The sequence below is a fragment of the Rattus norvegicus genome, chromosome 8 (assembly GCF_036323735.1).
Source record: "Rattus norvegicus strain BN/NHsdMcwi chromosome 8, GRCr8, whole genome shotgun sequence".
Classification (NCBI taxonomy): Eukaryota; Metazoa; Chordata; class Mammalia; order Rodentia; family Muridae; genus Rattus; species Rattus norvegicus.
In genome coordinates this window covers 102,705,842-102,726,972 of record NC_086026.1, presented here as the reverse complement: position 1 = coordinate 102,726,972, position 21,131 = coordinate 102,705,842, and the positions used below count along the sequence as shown (strand labels likewise).

The 21,131-nt window shown below is 38.0% G+C and overlaps 1 long non-coding RNA gene across 2 annotated transcripts in view; it reads right to left on the bottom strand.

Annotated features, from left to right (window-relative positions):
- Nucleotides 1-858: 858 nt before the first annotated feature.
- Nucleotides 859-21,131, bottom strand: part of LOC108351768 (uncharacterized) — a 32,809-nt gene continuing 12,536 nt past the window's right edge. Inside the window, exons 2-7 of one of the 2 annotated variants that reach the window (XR_005488378.2) lie at nucleotides 19,154-19,286; nucleotides 11,697-11,821; nucleotides 9,115-9,178; nucleotides 8,678-8,838; nucleotides 7,940-8,118; nucleotides 859-1,031 (exon numbers count right to left, since the gene is read on the bottom strand). This is a non-coding gene — a long non-coding RNA (uncharacterized LOC108351768). The remainder of the gene's footprint in view (nucleotides 1,032-7,939; nucleotides 8,119-8,677; nucleotides 8,839-9,114; nucleotides 9,179-11,696; nucleotides 11,822-19,153; nucleotides 19,287-21,131) is intronic. The other variant, XR_001839501.3, reaches the window with a different exon arrangement.

Below are 21,131 nucleotides of genomic sequence, written 5' to 3'. Positions count from 1 at the left end.
CTACAAGAGCATTCTATGTTCTTAACTACTGAAACATCTCTCAACCCCAACTTCTTCACCATTGTTTCTATTTCTAAGACCACAATATTGGTCTAATTAAGTGTCCTTCATACATGACTGTTGAGTGAAAAAAGAAAATAGCAGCATTCCACACTACACCTGCAGGGCACCACTGGGCCTGGCCTGTTCTTATCTCAGCAGACTCTGACTAGGAGCTCTTCTGATATCTCTCCACTGAACTGGCTAAGTTCCCATGGCTATTAGCTGCCACTCCAGCCCCATGCATCCAAATTCACAGGGCTAGCTGGGGTGAACTTTTCACAAAACCAAGCTTTGCTGTGGTACCCTTCTTTCTGGAACCCAGCTGAGTGGCACTGTGAGGGAAAACACCACACAAACTTAGTTTAGAATAAACCAGTAACAATCACACAACCATTGGGCTCAGCAACTCACAACCTCATTTGTAAACCATTCTAAATTAAATCCTCAGCGGATCTGCCCAGTGAACCAGGACTTACCCTACCTACATTTTTGGCCTCCACCTGTGCCTGTACAAAAGCCAGTCATTTTTTTTCTGTCTCCCCTCTTCTGCTCTCCAACCCGGAAGCACCGCCTACTCCTCACCCAGTGATTGGCCCCCTGAAATCTTTATTCATTAGGGGAAGGTTCTGCCACACATGACGTATTCAGTAAAACACAATTTTACTGCTAACTCCAGTTAAGTTTTAAAAATCATTAACCTTTTCTAACTATGTTTAAGATTTATTTGAATTTTTTTGACAGGAAGAATTTAGTCAAGAGATTTATTTAGTTTAAGAAGTTAAAAAAAATAAATTGTAGTCCTTAGAAATAGTAAAGCAGACTAACCTTGGAATAGGCTATAACAACCACTTCCACATTGTGAGTTTTAAACACACTTACATAAATATTTATGGGGTAGATTAATAACCGTAAGGGCCAAATTACCTCCTTTTCCTTCCTAAATCGTGGATGGCTGCATCTTCCTTTTAGGGTACTTTTTTCATGGACACCTAGAAAAGGCCACAACAGAGATCAATTCCACAATGCAAATGATATTATAATGAATGCAGGACTTTAAGGATAGAGAACCTTGGGTATTTTAAATTTTGGGAAAATGAGGAAGTTGCTAGCACCTCAGATCCCTCAGAGTGGGAAAGACCTAGCTGCAATTTCAGGGCAAAAGCACAAAGTGCTTAGCTGTCAGGATACGTAGCTCCCATGATTCAACTGCATTTTCTTGGTCCCTCACATACAACTCCCTGACTACCCGCATGGGAATCTACCAAGCTCTGTTCATAATTTTTCTTGATTACCTCTTATCTGAGTCCTTGCCTACCCCTCACAAAACCAGAGAATGCACCAAATTGTCAGGAAGTTTCCATCTCATTTATGATCCTTAAAGATTTTTCTCTATGCAAAGCAATTTTCTAAATACTTTATCAAAAGTAATTCTTTGGCAGACCAAAAAAAATGTATCTTTATAACCCAGAAAATTTATGCATAAAATTGGTGATTTTCAAGATAAAACCATGGAGATTTGACACCTTTGGAAGTCTCAGTTTCTTCTTAGTATTGTTGACATATTTGCTGGAAACTTTTGGCTCAGAGGAATTTTGTTTGTCCAAAGCTCTAGAGCTCATATTTCAAGAGTTTGAGCCTCAGCCACAGGAGACCCAGCAGAATTGGCTTAGTAATTTAACTTAATCTGTTCAAAACTCAGGACAGTTTTTGAAGGCAAAGATAGCCATTTTAACTAATATGCAGCACTGGGAAGAATGTATAAGGGGAGCCAATGACTCTAAGTGTGCTTTAGGGCGCTAGCATTGCAACCATCCTGAGAAAAATAAGATAGCCTAAAGAGAAATGCTTGCACCCTTCCCTTGGACCATAAGAACCTTTGAATAATGGTCTCCAAGGAATTGGAACTTTCCCAAGTACCCCATGTTAAGGGAAGGGAAGCTCTGTTTTATCAGAGGAAGAACTTGCCTCCGAGGTATTTGCTTTATCAAACTACCTTGCACAGAAATTGGAGCCTACCCAAGGAGATATTGGATTACACCTTGCCCAGTAATGGTTAATTATACACACCTCATCCCTTCTACTTAAATCTAAAGTTTATATTATTATCTCAAAGACAGACTTAATGATCACTGTATCCTCCGTGTACCCACACTGAATGAACGTTTCTCTACTTCGTAGTTTTATTTGACCCTTTAATGGTGGATTGGGCAGGAGTGACAGAGTCTTCTTTTTCAGGATACTAAGTCCCATGCTCATACCCTAAATCTATGATAACAATTCTAGGTTTACTAAAGGAAGAAATAGAACAAAACAAAATATGGTACACATAAGTAAGCATACTTGAGCAATATATGGCCTTGGCAGATCATTTTCTCAGCTCTTATTCTGAAAGGCAACTTGAAAGAGTTCTCACAGGCATGCCCAGAAGTTTATAGACAGAATGATTCTAAATCCAATCAAGGTGACAATCAACAGAACGATTACCAATTTAACCTCCTAAGAACTTGACTCTCAAAAAGATTTATACTAAGACATACTTCCTCATAGATTCATGATCATCTAATAATATAAAATATAACACATTAAACCCAAGTTCTAATATTCCCTCAATCTAGAAATTCTCTTACAGAAATACTCAAATTTATTTCTACGGTGTTTTAAAATCCCATCAAGTATACAATCAATATTGGGTGTCAAAAATGAGTAATATATTCCTCAATGCAAGACAGGGAGCCAAATAAAATCCTTTGCCCTAAGTTGCTGCTGTCAGATATTTTATTGCAACAACAGCAAACGTGACTAGTACAAAGCATAGGTCCCAGGCCATGGGGCTATTTCTGTGGTCAAACTGGTGGTGTGCATTTAGGATTTTAGAATTATTTCATGTGAGGAAGAAATTGGAATTGTGAGCTGGAAAGACCCTAGCATGCTAAACAGAGAATGTGACGTACCTTCCTGGTGGAAACTTATAACTCAGAATGCATAGGGATACATACAGAATGCATACATTAAGGAACCAATTAGAGAAATATTCAAAGAGGAACAAGGCTGTATAAAGACTGGACTAGTAATGTTTGTTAAGACATCTGGCAAAGAATTTAGCTGCATTCTGTTCATGTCCAAAGAACATGAATGAGGCAATAAACTAATTTGTTTGGGAAATTTCAAAATAGGGTAGCACTCAAGCTATGGCGTGGTAACTGCATATTGCTCTCATCCAGTTCTGTAATGAGAAATGCAGAGGGAATTGTGGAGCGGTACGCTATGATTATACAGTTAGGAAAGGAAATGGATGAGATCGAATTTGACCTCACAAACATGGTGGGATTGAAATCAGCTAAGATTGTAAAAGTGCTTAGGACCATTAAAGAGAAACTTCATGTTCTGGATGAGAGAATGGAAAAGAGGTCCTGCAGACAAGACCCCACCCACCAGAAATTCCATCTCATGAAAATGTAGAGTCATTTGAAAGGAAGGAACTTAAACTGAGGCAGATGGTAAAAGGGTTCCATACTAAAGAAGCATCTCAGAGCATAATGGTTCCTCTAGGGTCCACACACAAAAACAGGTATATCTGTGATACAATTGGGTAGGCTCTGTCACAAGTTGTCATTTAACTTAGCAGTGTCACCCACAGGGTTCTTATTTTTCAGGCATGAAAGGTATGATTAAGAGGGTCACTGGGTCTTGAACCATGGTTCCAGACTGGTGCCCAGGCCAGGGCGTGGCAGAATGAGAATCCATGCAAAGAGGCACTGAGAAACTATAGGTTGAAGCTGGGAAGTTAAAGCCCACATTGCAGTAGAGACCCCAGGACACTGAAGAATCACAAGATATCTGCCTAGGAAAACTGAACTCAGCAAAGTTGTGCTGGTCTTAGAAAGAAGCTATGTGTGACACAGATGGCAGATCTGGAGTAGCAGAGCCATCAAAGCGTTTAGTGTCCCAGATAATTCAATCCAGATTTCCAGATACTGAACATGGATCTGAAGTATTTAGTGTGTTTTTCCTGACATAAAAATATACAAAATGAGTTTGAGTATAGGAGGGCTCATTTGGGTTGAAAGTTCAAAGGTATGGTCTGGAATGGTGGAGAAGGCACAGCATTAGTGTAAGTGTGAGACGGCTTGTCACAGTGTATCTGCCATCAGGAAGCAAAGTGTAGTAAGCAGTGGTGCTTAGCTCACTTTTACATTTTTTATTTAGTCGTGAGACTGACTCCAACAGGTTCATTTTCATTCCAAACTCTCCTGCTGTGTTCACATCCTTCCCTTTTTGAATGGAAGTGTTCACTCCATTCCAACTGTATATTTGAAAGTGTTGTTTCTTTAATGTCATAGAAACTCATAGTTAAATCATTGTCTCAATTCCCCCCCCCAAAAAAATTGAACTTTGGGACTTTCAATATTAGCAAAGTTTTTAGATTAGTTTAATTGGGATTAGAATATCCACCCAAATTAGAGTCAGCACAAATCCCAAAGAGGCTGGCTCAAAACTAAATAAAAATGAAAGAGTGACCCAGGTAGCATTATTCATCACTCTTTGTTTCGTGGTGGCAGGTACACTGTGACAAGCACCTAAAATTAAAGCTAACATGGCTTCTCTGTGAACTCTAAACCCAAATAAGCCCTTCTATACTTACACTCATTTTGAACATTGTATGTTACATTCACTGCCAAGCAGACATACTCAACATCAAAAAAAGTGCACAACCACAGAGGACTAGACAGTAAAAATTCAAAACAAACCACAAAGCCATAAGAAAAAAATCCCAGTACTAACCCCTTTTCTCATGGCAATAACTGCTGGTAATAGAGAAAAATTCTAGTTTTCACACAATTTCTGGTGGAATACAGAAGAAACTACCATTTATGGGGGAAATAATCTTTGTTTTGTTAAAACCTTATATGATAATTTAATTCTATTCTGAATTAGGCTTCTAACAGAAATGAAACTTAACCATCAGACAAATCCTCTCTGCTTGATAAAATCGGACATAGCTACTATAAGATTCTACCTTTAAAAGTCATGGAAAATATAAATTGTATGTGGAATAAACACTAACTACAAATATATGATATCAGAAAATCAGTTGATATAATTCTTTTGATGCTTTTCGACACATGACTATAGTAACAGATAAGACTCCAGATTTGAAAATAATATATAATCAAAATTTTTTTCAAAATAAAATCTTTTGAAATGCAAACAGATGATTTGAAGTCTCAGGTCTGGGATAATACAATAAAAAACAAAAACATCTGTGTGTTCTTCCCTAAGGAGAAATATGGTAAATAAATTTTAAAAATGAGACTCTTTACAAGGTCTCAAATTGAAAAGAATGACCATGCCAATAAGTAGTAAAAACACAAAAAACATGAACTCAGAAAACAGTTTTTATGTTCCCATGTTAGGTTACCACTTTCTGATCTGACAGAGTTTAGTCAGTCCTCCAGGATGTTTACTCAGGAGAAATGGAAGCTGATGTTAAAAAGCAAATCTAAAATTATCAAAAGTCCAAGTACAGGTAATAGGTGGACAATTTATGACTTGTAGATTTTGCCAAAAAGCAAGAATTAAAAAAAATACAGCCAATGAGCTAGATGGATTTCAAAACAAGTATTTTGAGTAAATACAGCTAATAATAAAGTCCACACTGCATAATTTTATTCATATAAAATTTTCAGGAAGTAAAAATCATTGAAGAGTGACAGAAACCAGATCATGGAAAATACAGGGAAGAATCAGACCCAGGAATAACGCAGTCAAGGCATTTCACTTTCTCAAAGAAGAGGAAGTGAGCACTGATTGGGTTCCTGTGTGGTTTATCAGTTTGAAAAGGCAGGAATTGTGCCAAGCAGATGCTGGTATCAGTTTCTAATGGCTGTCATGGCCACATTATTGTCTGATCCATTAGACTTTATTCATCAAATATGAACTACCAGCAAGTCACAATGAACTCCATGGTACTGAAATAACAATTCTTGGACCAAATAAATGACTGCACAGCCAGAGGAGGGGGTGGGGGGTGGAGTTTAAATAAGGACTGTGTGGAGAATGCACCCCTGCCGAGACAAAGGGCGCTTCATCTTGTAGAAATCAAGGCTTGAAAAGATGGATAGCTGACCTCATCTTGTAGATAAGGGAGAAATGATTGTTGCATAAAATTATAAAGATAAATATTCTGTATTTGTATAAAGGCAGAAATGATAAACAGTACTTATATCTGTTAATTAAACAGTGCAAAAATTTTTATGTTCCAGTTCAGGGTCATTTCCAGTAAGTCAAATTAAAAACGATAAAGTTGCGGGTCACTACAACTAAATTGACCTTAAAGGGTTATCATCCTTCCTTTGTTATAAAGGTCTCTTCACCTACAAGGTTGCTACATAGGATGCTGGATAGCCATGGAAGTCCCACACGTGGGCTGCCCTCCAGTATGCTGTTCATTGAGCTTTCCCATCTTCTCACTGAATAAAACTCCAGTGTGCTATTGCTAACAGTGCTCTGTGGGGTTCCTTCCTGCCCCTCAGTGTGCACTTGGTCAGACCTTTCCAATTCCTGTGCTCATGCACAGGGAAGTCAGTGACTCACGCTGTTAAGAATATTTTTGCTGTGGGAAGAATTCAGTTTCTCCTGTGCAACTACAATACTGAGGAGCTGTTGAGTGACACACACTGTGTAGTATTAACCATTGCCTCCTTTCCTCCACAACTCTGTGGTTTTAACGAGAGAAGGTTGACTCTCTTTGCAATTTACTTTACCCTTTAAAAATCATTTTATTCAATAACGTCTTCATTTTCCATCATGCCAGGCAGAAAATAGTTGGATTAATATGATAAATAAATACTACAGGTTTCGATATTTTGGTTTTGATATTTATAATAAAAACATGACATTGCATGTTGTTTAAAATGAACACAAACCAAGTTATTTGAAAATTATAAAATAGCTATTTCAACATGGCATAGGAAATATGTTTTAATAAATTCTCTAAAGCTTATAATAATTAGTAAAATTTCAAGGACATATTAATTAGTTGAATAAGACAGACTGAGATTTGTATGAATTTTATTGTCATCTATACTATTTTATTCATATATAATTAATAATAATGACTAGCATAATATATAACAATATAATAAATTATATATACCATAATATACTAAATAATATTTAAAGTAAATTCAGATAAAATAGCATATGTTGTGACTATGAATATTGTTATCCTTACAATGGCATAAAATGCAAGCTGAAATGACATAGTATATTGCCTTCTTTAAGAGTAGTTTAATTCTGTTTCCCCAGTATAAACATGGACTAAAGAGTGAAAGTCCTCCTTTTCTATGTGCTATATACAGATATGTAGAGTCTCCCAGGGAAATCATTTTCCATTAAATACTTACTGTACAGTGGCGCTATTCTAATATCTAATGTATGTAGCAATTATCTCTGTGTATCATAGGTTCTTCTACTTTCATTTTGACGTGTTTTATTTCAACTTTATTGACTTTTATTTCATATGCTTTTGCTGTTTTGTGATTTAGAGAGGTGTTTTGATTCTACATACTTATTAGGGAACAAACTGTTAACAGAAGTGATCAGTAGCGTCTGTGACAGACGGACACTCAATTGGAGAGCACTGTACTTTGCAAGTATAACTTCAAAATAAATCATATCTGAAGTCTTTGTATGTGGATTTGAAAAATCATTTTGAACCAGTAATATTCATAGTATTCCTTTTAATACATGGCCATGTCTGTGAGCTTCATCATCAGGGTACCTTACTGTTGCTGTAAAATTAGAAAAGGTTTCTTTTATCCCACACTAGTTCCAGCACCGTAGTACCACATGGCATATGTGGGATCCTTTCATCTCAGTCAATGAAGCATCTCACCTGCTAAGCTCCATCCCATATCACACTGCCAATGGCCACTCTCTGAGTCCGGCAACAATCTCTCTACTTGTCCAGTTCTCAAGGCAGGTTGCTACCATGCCAGACATACACATCCCAATTCCATGGTGGGCCCAGTGTCCTGCCACCACACACTCTCTTGAACTCAATTAAATCACCACCTGAAAGAACACACAAAACAGTAACCTCTGATCAAATTGATAAGATATAATTGCCCATCTAGATAATATGTAGTTTGTTTGCTCATCTAGACACACAAAATCCTATACACATCCATTCCTTATGAATAGTCATAGCAACCTGTAAATGTGCAGAGAGAAATCTTAACATCCGTTTCCATGTTCACCTCTACTGTTCTTCCCCTCCTGGTCTATAAAATGGTTACTTAGTCTATAAAATGTTGCTTGCATGTGTGTTTGCATGGCTGATAATGAGTTATTCAATAAGAAATCAGTGTGACTTTCTTCCCCTGAGAAAACTTTCCCCTACTCTCAGCATTTCCTAGCTGACTCTGGTACTTTGAATAGGTTAGAGACATCCGGGTTTTTTCCCTGTCTGCGTTAGTGTGCTTACTGTTGTTGTCTTTGTTTATCTCATATGTTTAGAGAGTCATGGTGACTGGTGAGACTTTATTGATTGATGCATCTTCTGATACTGCTAAGAAACACAGTCTCACAGAAAAATTCTTAGTTCTCTTTTTATAATTTTCTACACCGTTACCTCATTAATCCCTGAGCTTCATATGCAGAAGTTGTATGTTGATGTATCCACTATGACTGCGTTCCACATCTCTGCATTTTCATGTCTAGACTGAAATGGTTACTGCAAGGGCTGTCTGCTTTGGAGGGGAATAGCGTCCAATGGTTACAGCCATATCCACACTATGTCAATGACACAAATTTTAAATGAGAAAAAAATCAATTATGTTAATTCAAACTGTTTGTTTTCAGTATAGAGAGTTTGAAAGGTTATTCACTGAGATGGAAAATCCTGTATGAAATGCATTACTGTGGTCTCTTTTCATTATGAGGAGAGTTCAGAGTTTATCAGAATGTGGATCCATCAGGCACTTTTTTCCCTAGCTGACAGACAGCAGGACCTGTTTGTCACAGGAGACCCCTTAAAGGAAAAGGGGGGAGGGAAGTCTCAAGACTCACATGTATTGGAAGAGGTCTCGTGTCCAACCCCAATGAAACAGGAGTCAGGGGTCCAGGTTCTAGCCTGAAGAAGAGGACAGAAAATTCTCTGGACCTGAAAATTTTAAAAGTCACTGACTTCTTCCAAATCTGTGCATTAAATGGCTATTTTGGGGATGTAGTCTATGCAGGCAACTATTTTGCAAAACTGTTTATTAAAGAAGACCTTTTCATCAGTCTAATTTGTTATTATTTTTTCCAACAATCAGACTTTGTAAATACTGCTGATCATACAATAGAAATAGTTTTGAACTAAAATAAACACTCTTCCAGATGGCCTTACTGTCTTAATAAATTACACACAGCAGCAAGGAGGAACACACCTTAAATTGCCTATGATACACACACACAATTTACAATCGGAATCAAGCATGCTGTATTATTCTGCAAGCAGGAATGAAATGTATGTTTTTAAATTTTTTTAAAATTTAGACTGAAATTAAACTGCAAGCTTTTTACCAGCATATTACTTAATAAAAATAATTCCAGTTATCAGCATGAGCTCTTTCTTGTGTGTGTTCTTCATCAGAATTTTGAAGTATTTAAAATTTCATCAACTTCTTAACACAGCTTTTTGAAGCAATCCCTGATTATAAACCATTTTAAGGGAGTTTTTCATATTTATACTGTTATGTTCTTAAGACCCGGTAGAATTCTCTAATGACTATATTGTGCATGTTGATTACAGACACATTTCAATTTCTGAAGTTCCCAGAAAATTGCAGTTCCTGAAAGCAGCCAGCATTGGAACCCATTAGTGTTATCTATTCAACAGTGAGGAGGATACTTGAAAATCATCCACATCTTGCTCTTGTCAGTATGTCTTTATTTTTTGGCATTGTGAGATTGCCCCAACTCATATGCCATTCTTTCACTCTCAGAGTCACAATGAACCATTTAGAAAGGAATCTTGGTCCCTTTCTTTGGAGTGTAGTTTTAGGTACCAAGATAAACAGGAAGTGAGTGCTGGGTGTACTATTTTGTTACTGTCAATGAGTAGTCCTGGAAAGAAACTGTATACAAAGACTGACTAGAAATGTTGTGCTGCCCAGGCTGGCCTTGAACTCCTGATCCTCCTGCCTCTGCCTCCTTCAGCAAATCCTACCAGAGAAGGACCCATGGTTCCAGCCAAACATGTAGCAGAGGATGGCACTGTCTGGCATCAATAGAAGAACACCATGGTCTGTGAATGTTTGTTTTGCCCAATGTAGGAAAATGCCAGGGTGTTGAGGTGGAGTAGGTGAGCAGGAAGGGGAGCATTCTTATAGGAGCAGGGAGAGGGGAATGGAGAGGGGATGGGAGAGGGGATAACATATGAAATGTAAATAAATAAAATATCCAATAAAAAGGAAGAGGGGAATAAATGACTTTAGCTTTGAAAAAAGAAAGGAAGGAAGGAAGGAAGGAAGGAAAGGAGGAAGAAAGAAAGAAAGAGAGAAAGAAAGAAAATGCTGTGCTGTAGAGAGGTTGGACTATTGCTGATCCAGAGGATAAATTCTGACCTCTAAGTAGTTTTGACCTCCTGAATAACCATTCCTTGCTTACCTCTGTGTCAGAACTAACACTCTGTGACCAAGAGTTAAAAAATATTTTGGAATCTATTTGCAATCCCTAGATTTCCCCAACCCAAACTAACAGTCTCACAGGATTGTGACTGAGGGCTATACAAAAGTTTCCCCTGACTTCCCCTCTATTGTGTTTACAAATGCTCTGTAGACATCATGACTTCTCTGTGACATTTTTGCTTGGTAAATGTATAAAATTTCCTAAGATTGCTGGCTCTTTGGAACATGACATTTAGGCTAACCCAAATCTTTGTTCCTAGGCCATGGTCACTAGAATATGGCTCCAGAATAAATAACTTTTATTTCCTTTAAGGTGAGAACTATATTCTTTTTTGTATCAATGCCATCATGATTTCCTTTTTCTGAAAGGTCTCAAATAACAGATATATGAATATATGCCAATCCGTGTGTCTGCATATATTGAAATGCATCCATTTGTGTTTACATTAAGATCAGCATGGGTCCCTACTGATGTCTCCAATCTAATGTATTATCACATGGTTCATTTAAGGCTTCCCCATGCTTGGCCTTACCTCCCTACTTTAACAGTGAGAAACCTAGTTTTTGCCATCTGCCAGCTATTTACTTAATTGCTCAGTTTCAGTTCTCTAATAGATTCAAGGAAAGTGAATTTTTCTTTTGTCTTTTTCAGTTTTCAAGTGGCTTCTTATAAAGAAGAAAGGCTAACTTGTACAAACTTACATGCTGCCATCAGAATTACTGTAAAAATATTTCATATTTTAGGCCCATAAGTCCATAAAAGACTTCCAGAAGCAGGCCACTTGGATTACTAAGGTCTCCAGCTCTTCTATTCTGATATCCTAAACCATGTCCTTTGTTTTGTCTTTGTTGTACTTTCCAGAGCATTTCCTCTCCCATCCTGTTCACCTAGTAACACACACAGCAGAGTTACCGAGTCAGCAATAGTCTAGAAACATGGCAGCCTAGTAGACAGCTACCTCACAAGAATTATCTTACAGGAGGATTGCAGGAAATGATGTGAAATGTCAGTGACCTCAGAGGCCCAGGAGAGCTGAGAAAAATCATCACAGGAAGGCTGACTTGCTCATAACATCTGCAGGCAGGCAGGATCCAGGAGGCTCCTGACAAGAAGGTCAACATACCAACCTCAGTCAGTCTTCAAACCTCGGAGACTGCAGTGGAGCAGATCACCAGATGGTACTTTCTACCCTAAAAGTTCCCTTGTCTGCCCTACAACATACTTAAGCCCCCTGAGCCTGACAGTCTCTACTCCCACAGAGAGATCTTTGCTGTTCATTGTTCAAATAAAAGACAATGTGCTTGTGCCAGTGTCCTCTCTTAAAGCACCCACCCATACATATGCAGGCACACACACTGTTACACACACATTCATACATACAAGAAACCTATTGAACTAGTGAAAAATTCAAGGAAACAAGAAGATAGGAAGACAATAATGTACAATAGTGTACAATAATCAGTTATGTTTCCTTTAACTAAGATGCAATAATTTAGAGAGGAAATCAAGAAAATAATTATAAAAGCATGAAAAGATCAAATTGAGAATTAAGCAAGTGGGAAAATATCAGACAGGGGAAAAAACCACCAAACATTCCTAACAGTGAAGAGGTAAAATCACATCAGCATCCTACTGCATTGGGTTAGAAACTGACAGATAGAACAGAAATGCAAACCCTCTACAACCTCAGTGCATTTTTTCCAAAAGCAATCCTCTCATATAGCACTTTACTCTGAATTGAAACATTTGCTTCCGGAGGGAGAGAGAGGCTCGGGAAGCAAATAAAAAGCCACATGTCTAGGGAACAAACTTGGAAGATCCTTGATGGCCTCTCCCCAGGAGTATAAAAAGGCATAAAGGAGGAGAGGCTGCTCAGAAGCACTGTGAAAAGATGAGCAGTTCCAACTCACTTACATGCAGGCTGTTATATATCTCCAGTTCCCAATTTTGTGAGTCATCATTCGTGTGAGTTTAAGCTTCTGCAGCTATCGTTCAATCATCCCTACTCCTTGTATCCTTTGATATGCCTTCGAATGGCCCCAATAACAACTCAACAGCTCACCAAGTTGGCCTTTCATATAATCATTGTATTGTTCTGTCGTGGTTTTCTTTCTTGAGGACAATAGACATTTGTGTGTGTGTATGTTGTGTCTCCCTCGGAAAATTTCTGATGCTTAAATATAAAACCATGATAATAAATTATGTATACTTGATAAAAATCAATGCCTAGATATGGTGGGATTCCTGAAGACTCAACAATGAAAATTGAACAACCCACTTTTAAAAAATAGTCAAATTACTTAAACTGAAACATCTCCACAGAAGATATATGAATGGCCAAAAAAAACTCCACACAAAAAAGTAAAGATGACTCAGCTTACTAATTGTCCTAATCAGGGTTTTTATTCCTCCACAAAATATCATGACCAAGAAACAAGAGCCAAGGCCTACCAGCCCAGGGGTGGCACCACCCACAGTGGGCCCTCCCACCCTTGATCACTAATTGAGAAAATGCCTTACAGCTGAATCTCAAGGGAGGCTTGTTTCTCTATGTTAACTCCAGCTTATGTCAGGTTGACACACAAAACCAGCCAGTACACTGGGAAAATCCCAAAATTGAGAGCACTAGACATGAGGACAGCTCCCTGCCAAGCTACCTGATCTAGAACATGTAACCATCACACCCTACTGAGAGGACCATTACAATCAGCCATGTAGCATAAACACCTGTAGTTCTCCATGCTGAGGTATCTAGCTAGGCCTTGGGTGTTTAGCCAATGAGCTTTATTTCCTGGGCATCCCTTTCTACAAAAGATATTTAATCCCTGTTTCACCGTGAGTAAGATGTCTACATTCACATTCACCATTAAATAAAGCACTTTGAGCAAGCAAGAAGCTCCTTTTTTCATCAAAAATGACATGAGTGGCAGGGGGTAGGGGGTGGGGGGATGAGGGATTCATTGTAAAGAGCCATGCTTAGAGCCTAAATATCCGTGGGAAGGCTTTCTCTGTTCCAGCCTCTCTGTACTTTTGCATTCATTTGGAACCAAACTGGATTCCAGGCCTGGGACCCCTATCGTGGACTGTGTTCTGTCTCCCCTGAGTGGATTGCCTGTGTGCTTAGGCACACACCAGTGAGGCAGCAAGCAGCCTAACACCATGAGTGTATAGTCAAGGCGCCCTCAACCTCCATCTTGAAGTGCCATTTGACCAGCTTCTCTAAATGCGTGTGAAAGGCAAAATGCTTCCAGAATGTAAACATTTCTTTTACAGCACTGCCTGGTCAGTGTATAAATCTTTATGACCTTTCAATAATCCCCCTGCCCAACCCTGATAAAAACTCTAGTTTGCTCTCACTCCTTGTCTATTGAGAGTGTTTAGGAAATCTATTCCTAAACAACCTGTCCCACAGTCAAGCAACCTCCTCATCTTTCTTTTATTTTGGTCCCTGTGTGAGGACTGGTGCTCAGAGTAGGGAGCGTCTTTTAACCCAGGAAGCAATGGGTACTAGCTACTCATTCATGCTAAGACCTGGATACTGGGGACTTTTACCCTTCCGCCTACAAGGTTTAGCCTTCTCTGCAACAACCCTGCTGGTCATTTTCTCTCTTTCTACACCCTCTTCTTCCCTATCTCACTCACACCTCTCTTTCTCAGAAGGTTTCTTGCTAGTTACTGTATTCTTCAACACTGGACCACTCCTCATAGTCAGTGAGCTTCCAGTCTCCCCCAAAGCGCCATGGTGATCTCCCCTGGAGAACTGCCCAGACTCAGAGCTTGGTAGAGCCTGTCTCTGATCTCTCAGGAGCAGTGTATCTGAAATCGTGAAAGACATGACTATATGGGACCTTTAAACCTCTCTGGGCTTTCCTTAGCACTATAGTATGGAGAAAGTGGAAAATACCACCAGACAGAACTGGTAAGGTTGAGCTAACATAAACCCTGGGTGACTTAGTCACGGTTTCTATTCCTGCACAAACATCATGACCAAGAAAGCAAATTGGGAAGGAAGGGATTTACTCAACGTACATTTCCACACTGCTGTTCATCACCAAAGGAAGTCAGGGCTGGAACTCAAGCAGGTCAGGAAGAAGGAGCTGATGCGGAGGTCATGGAGGGATGTTACTGGCTTGCTTCCCAGGCTTGCTCAGCTTGCTTTCTTATGGAACCCAAGATTACCAGCCCAGGAATGGTACCACCCACTATGGGCCCTCCCCACCCTTGATCACTAATTGAGAAAATGCCTCCAGGAGATCCAGGTGCAAGGCACTTTCTCACCTGGTTCTCATGGAGGCATTTTCTCAAGGAAGTTTTCCTTTCTCTGTGATAACTCCAGCTTGTGTCAAGTTGACACACAAAACCAGCCAGCACACTTTTCATTAGATAAATGAACCTTAAAGCCATAATGAGCTATCTTTCATACCTGTGGATGATTGCTATCAGCAAAAATCATAAAAGCCTAGGCATTGGCTTGGATATGGAATAATTAGAACTTCTGGGTCCTACCAGTGGAAATATGAAATGCTACAGCCATTCAGGTAATGAAACCTCCTCCAAACACAAACAATATTATTGTATGAGCCAGTAATTACATGTTTTGTATCTACATGTATGTATCTAAGATAGCTAAAGGAATGCCTGAAGAAAATATCTGCCCATCCATTTTAAGAGTGGCATTGTTTACAATAGCCAACATGCAGAAGAGAAGCAAGCTACATATCAACTAAGAGGTGTCTGCTTACACTAAATGTGAATTACACATATAATGAAATATTGTCCACCTCTGAAATCAAGAGCATTTTATAATACTCAGTAGCATATGTGTGATGAAAGCATGATGCTAAGTGAATGTCAGGCACAGAAAGACACATCCTGTGTGATTCCATTTTAATAAAAGTATCATTGTCAGGTACTTAGGACACACTAATAGAGACATGATGCAAAAGCAAATGGTTTTAGGGAAATGGAAAAAGAATGCATGTGATTTCAAATCTAAACCACAAATAAACTAGGGAGGGGTGTTTAAAAAAGACAAAGATTATATATGTGTTTAGAACTACAGATCAATAAACCTAAAATTAAATTTTGTTAGATGTAGCTTACTATAATAGGAATCTTTAGAAAATATTTTATGTGCCAAAAGAAATAAAATGTTGAAAATAAACATAATGCCATTGAAATTAAAACAAACAAGAAAATATTACAGTAGCTCTGGTGGAAAAAGCACACAGGGTCTCTTTTATTAATTTTATGAATATTTTATAATTCATGTTCCTTACCTAGAATTTAAAATAAAAATATTTTTAAAAACATATTTGAATTTACAAATTAAAAAATTAAGCCAAAAGAACTATCTCACAGCTTCTTTTTAATCTTCAAATTTGTTTCCATCTAATTTTATCTTCTTTTCTCCACTCAGGTTCAAACCAACAGCAACATTCTTGCTTCTAGCCTACGGGACACTCTATCTTCTTCACAGCGGTATTCTCATCGAGAAGCATAGACACATTTTCACCCCGTTTTACCATCTGCTTCTTAGAGGACCCTATCTACCAATATAGTTTTTGAGGTCTGCTCACAGTACACATACCGAGAATCACTACTTATTAAAAGAATATATTAAGCTACCACAGAAACAGTCCAAATTTGTCAGATATAATGCCAATTGGAAGCATAATTGGAAGCATAAAGGCTTAAGTGTGTTTGGAAAGCATGAAGTTTGTTCTATGGCTGTCACATCCTCAGCCCCATTGGCTGGTACAAGGATTTGAAGCCAGTTCTTTTTGACACCAAAAATTCACTTCCTCTTCCTTACAGTTTTTTACCTAATTAGTTACAGCAGAATTTTAATGTAGCAATATGGCTGCTATGGCAAGTTTTCATGTCCAAAGACCTTCTATGTCTGTGATCCTTCTAGATTGAAGGCATACCAAACACCTTTTAATCCCTTTGGCTGAAATACAAATATACCCTAGTATCCATCTTTATCCCCCCCCCCAAAATGAAGATAATTTTGTATGTAGAAGGAAGCATCCATGTTTGAAAGTCATGTCTATTGAGGGGCAGATAAAGTGATGAAAAAAGCAAAAAATTTGACAGATTAAATCAGATATAGGATATTCCTAACTCTCACCACAAGAAAGAGAGATAATTTAAGAGAGCAGTACAGAAAGGGAGAGTGAGAGAGAGGGAGAAAGAGAGGGGGTGGGACAATTTTATTAAGATAGTTTTAAAGAGATAGGTTGCAGGTAAAGACAGAACAAGCTGGAGAGTGAGAAGAAAGCAGACGACTAAAACAGATTTCGAGAGTTAATCTGAAGCCAAACAGAGCAAGTCAGTCAGGAGCCAAGAGAAGGCAGTCTGAATTAGTCAACTTGGAGAGGAATTTGTGCCAGAACAGCTAAATTCAATCAGCCAACCTGAGTTCAGAAAGTTCTAGAAAGGGTGAGATTATTCAGCAATATACCACTGAGACCACAATTACTGATGGGTAATAAAAGTTACATTTGACAATTAGTCATTTTAAAAAGAAAGAAAATATGATACGACCTGAATTCTACTTATAAAAACTACATGCATGATGTGATTTCACAAATCCATTTGCCTAGTCAGGGGAGAAAGTTCAGCCCAGTATTGGCAAAACACTTTGGAAGTTAAATTAAATCACTTAGCTATTGTATAGTTGCATTTTATTTTACAGTAAACTAGACAGGCTCTCTTTGAACACTTTAAAATATTTTTTACTAATTATTTTGAATCTAGGGGCTGGGGAAATTACTCAATGGTTAAGCCAAACTATAGAACATTATTTTCATGGATAAAAATACGGACATAAAAAGGTTAGATTATGATGTAGAAAAGTATTAATTGAATTAATTAGAGGAGACTTTGATCTACCCACAATGTTGCCTAAAATGCCTCTAAAACCTGCATGGCTTTTCATTTGGAGAAGAGCATGAGCTCTTCAATTTTAAGAATAAAATTTATCATTAGGCATTAATGTATTTTTCTGATTCTGGAGTTAAAATACTGTATAATAATATGTGTGGTGTAGTTGTATATTTATCAACTTATTAATGTTTGACTGAATTACTCTAACTTTTTGATATGGTGGTTGGCTCTCTACAAACATCTGATTTGCCAGATATGACATACTAACCAACTTGGACAGTAGAGTATGTTGAACTTAAAAAAAAAGGAAAGGTGACTTCCTTCCTGGAAGGAAGAAATACCTTCTTAATTAGACTCTGCCCCTCAATTAAACATGACTTTCATATATGGTTGCTTCCTTCTACAAACAAAATTCCCTTTATTGTTTGGGATTAAAGATTTGTACCAATGGCATTGCTTCAAGCAATAGCTTTATACACACTATATTGCTTGCATGTTATGGGTTTTTTGAGCTAAAATCTCAGACTGTGCTTACTGTAAAAGAAACTTTTATTCACTTGAAAGAATTGTCATCTCCAAGGCATATTGCTGAATAATCTTACCCTTCCTAGCTCTTTCTGAACTCCGGCTGGCTGATTCAACTCACTTGTTCTGACTCAAACTCCTCTGATTTAAACCTGCTTCTCTCACCTTTGACTGAATTTGATCAGCTTGGCCTAGAATTCTGTCAATCTGTTTTAGTCTTCTGGCTCCATCTCATTCTCTAGCTTGTTCTGTTTTCATTCATATCTAGCATGTTCTCTCTGCAACTTATCTCTGGAAAGCTGTCTCAGTAAAGACTTCCTCTGCAGTCTCTCTGCCCACTGTATTAAGTGACCTCTTTTTTTCTGTGTCTTCTCATAAGACTTGAGTGTATCCTATCTCTGACTCATCCTGTCAAATCGTACTTTGATTTGTCACTTTGTATGCCTTGCAATTAGACATGCAATATCCAGCATGGCTTCCTTCTACAAATTAACTTTATCTACATTAAGAGATTAAAAGTCTGTACTAAAGGCATAACTCTATTCCAGCCAGGGGGATTAAAGGTGTGTGGGCCCTTGACAAAGCAGTCCTGTTGCTCAATTAAAATTCCTTTTGAACCTACATTATCTGGACAGTAATTTATCACTTGTGTAGCACATAGAGACTGCTGTAGTGCGTGTTGCTGTGTATGACTTTTCTGTTGGAGACTATTTATATTTACTTCAGATAGACAGCAGTGGAAGACCAAATAAAGCATTCCAACCAAGACTACTCTGGTAATTTCTCAAACACACACACACACACACACACACACACACACACGCACACACACACACACACACACACACATATATATATATATATACACATACATATATATATATATATATACACATATATATGGTGACTGCATTACCACAAGCCTAAATCTCACACTGGTGAGTAGTCAGAGAAGCTGTTTTACTGCAGTATCTGCATAACTTGTAGGCAGCTACAATGCCAGATAGTCTACTTTTACCTCAGCAGTTGTTCACCACTGTGTAACCTGAGGCATGGGGGAGGTGTGTAAATTTCTTGTGAGGTTCCTGAGCCTCCATGAAGAAACAATGCCCAGCATCCAACAGCTTCCACAGACATCTCCTCTTGTATTCCTGCAGTTGAATGATGAAATACGGATTTCCTTGTTAACAAACATATCACCCAGTAACCTCGTGAGGAATATTTTTACAGTGAATTTTCCTGTGTGGTTCTTTCGTGTGAATGGCTTCTTTCAAAGTGCCAGATTCCCAGCAAGTCCAACCTGAGAGGAACCTCAATGGTTCTTCTTTCATCTGATGGATTGATTCCTCTGAAGTGGAGGTGGGAATAAACAGAGTGGGTAGTTTTGGCATGCTGGCGTGTTCGATCTTGGGGAGAGAGCATCTGTTCTCAATAGTATTTTATCTACATGCCATTTAAATCTCATCAGTCAACTTCCCCACACTTATGCCAATCACCTGGTAAAGAACTAAGCTTGTGAATTTCTTTGCAGGTTTTTGTCATGCCAAGACTGTTTTTAACTTTTATGTTCAAGTCATTTTAATAAAAATGAAAATGAAAATAATGTGGTTAGTTTTACATCTTTGTACTTTTTCATGTTTTATTTTGCTTGCACCACTGTATACTTTGCAAAATGAATCAAATAGTCATAAGTACAAATATTCTACCTCATGCTGCTATTTAAAGAACATAGAAAGGCTAGGAATATAACTTAGTGGTAAAGCCTGCCTGCCATATTCAAAGGTTTAGGCTCAATATCAGTACTAAACATACAACTTTCATATGATTCGCTACATAAAATGGAATGTTGTAATTCTCCCAAAAACCTAATTGCATTACCTAGCCTCTAACTGGTTAATATTACAATGCCATATCAATTAACTGGGATCAAAATCACATGCAACCTAAAAACATAGAAACTTTTTAACATTACATTTGGCAGGGGAAGGGGAACAGACAGTATTTAAAAAAAAAAAAAGGGATCAAGTCATCCCTAATCAGATAGCTCTAGAAAACTAGACTCTCAGATCTTTACTCAATAATTATGTTTGGAGAAATAGGTGGATGGTAATTAAGATATATCACAAAAATGTATTCAAAACTTGAAGAGAGAAACAGGTCAAGAAAATATCCAGTGTTTGAAATGTTGACGGACCATCAAAGATGTTTGAAATGCTTCACAGTCGCTTACCTGTTTGCTAAATGGCTACCTAGCTAGTTCGTATTTTTCAGAGACTATTGAACCAAAAACATGATAGCACCGTAGTGATCTGATTGATATGGCAGCACCTATCTTGTGTCCTAACCACCATGACTGTCCCTGGGTAACTGTGATGCGTATTTCCTACAAAACTTCCCATCCTATTACAAATAATCAAAACCAAGGCCAGTTTTACAGACTGATCCTTTTTTTTTTTTCTGAAACAGTAGAAAAGGCAATGAGAAGGCCAAAGAAACAAACAGGGTGAAAGAAGTTTCCACAGATGCCTTCTAAGTTGGTCATATAACTATCTAGGCAGTATGGCCCATATGTCTACTTTAACAGTAGACTGGTGCTGAATGACACTATACTAGGGAAGGGTAGCTTTGGCCAGTTCAATGGGATGGCTATTTCTGTGTGGTCATGACCATCTGCTAAAGGCTATTTTGCTATAGAAATGCTAAATTATCAACAACAACAACACAAGGCTTAGGACTTGAAAAGTATGTTTGTTTATCTACTTCTCCCTAAACCTCTAATAAAGTAATCCAAGACGCCAAATAACAAATTCTAGCTAGCCAGCCTGTGTATCTTGAGCAGTTTAGGATTGGTGATGGAAGAAAAATTAGAATCAAGTTACAATCGTGCATTAGAAAGCAAGGACAATTACTGAAATTTGGTAAAGGACTGAGAAAGATCCACCTTAATGTCAGGAGAACCCCCATTATTGAGCCTGGCTTGGCTGCTAATACAATGA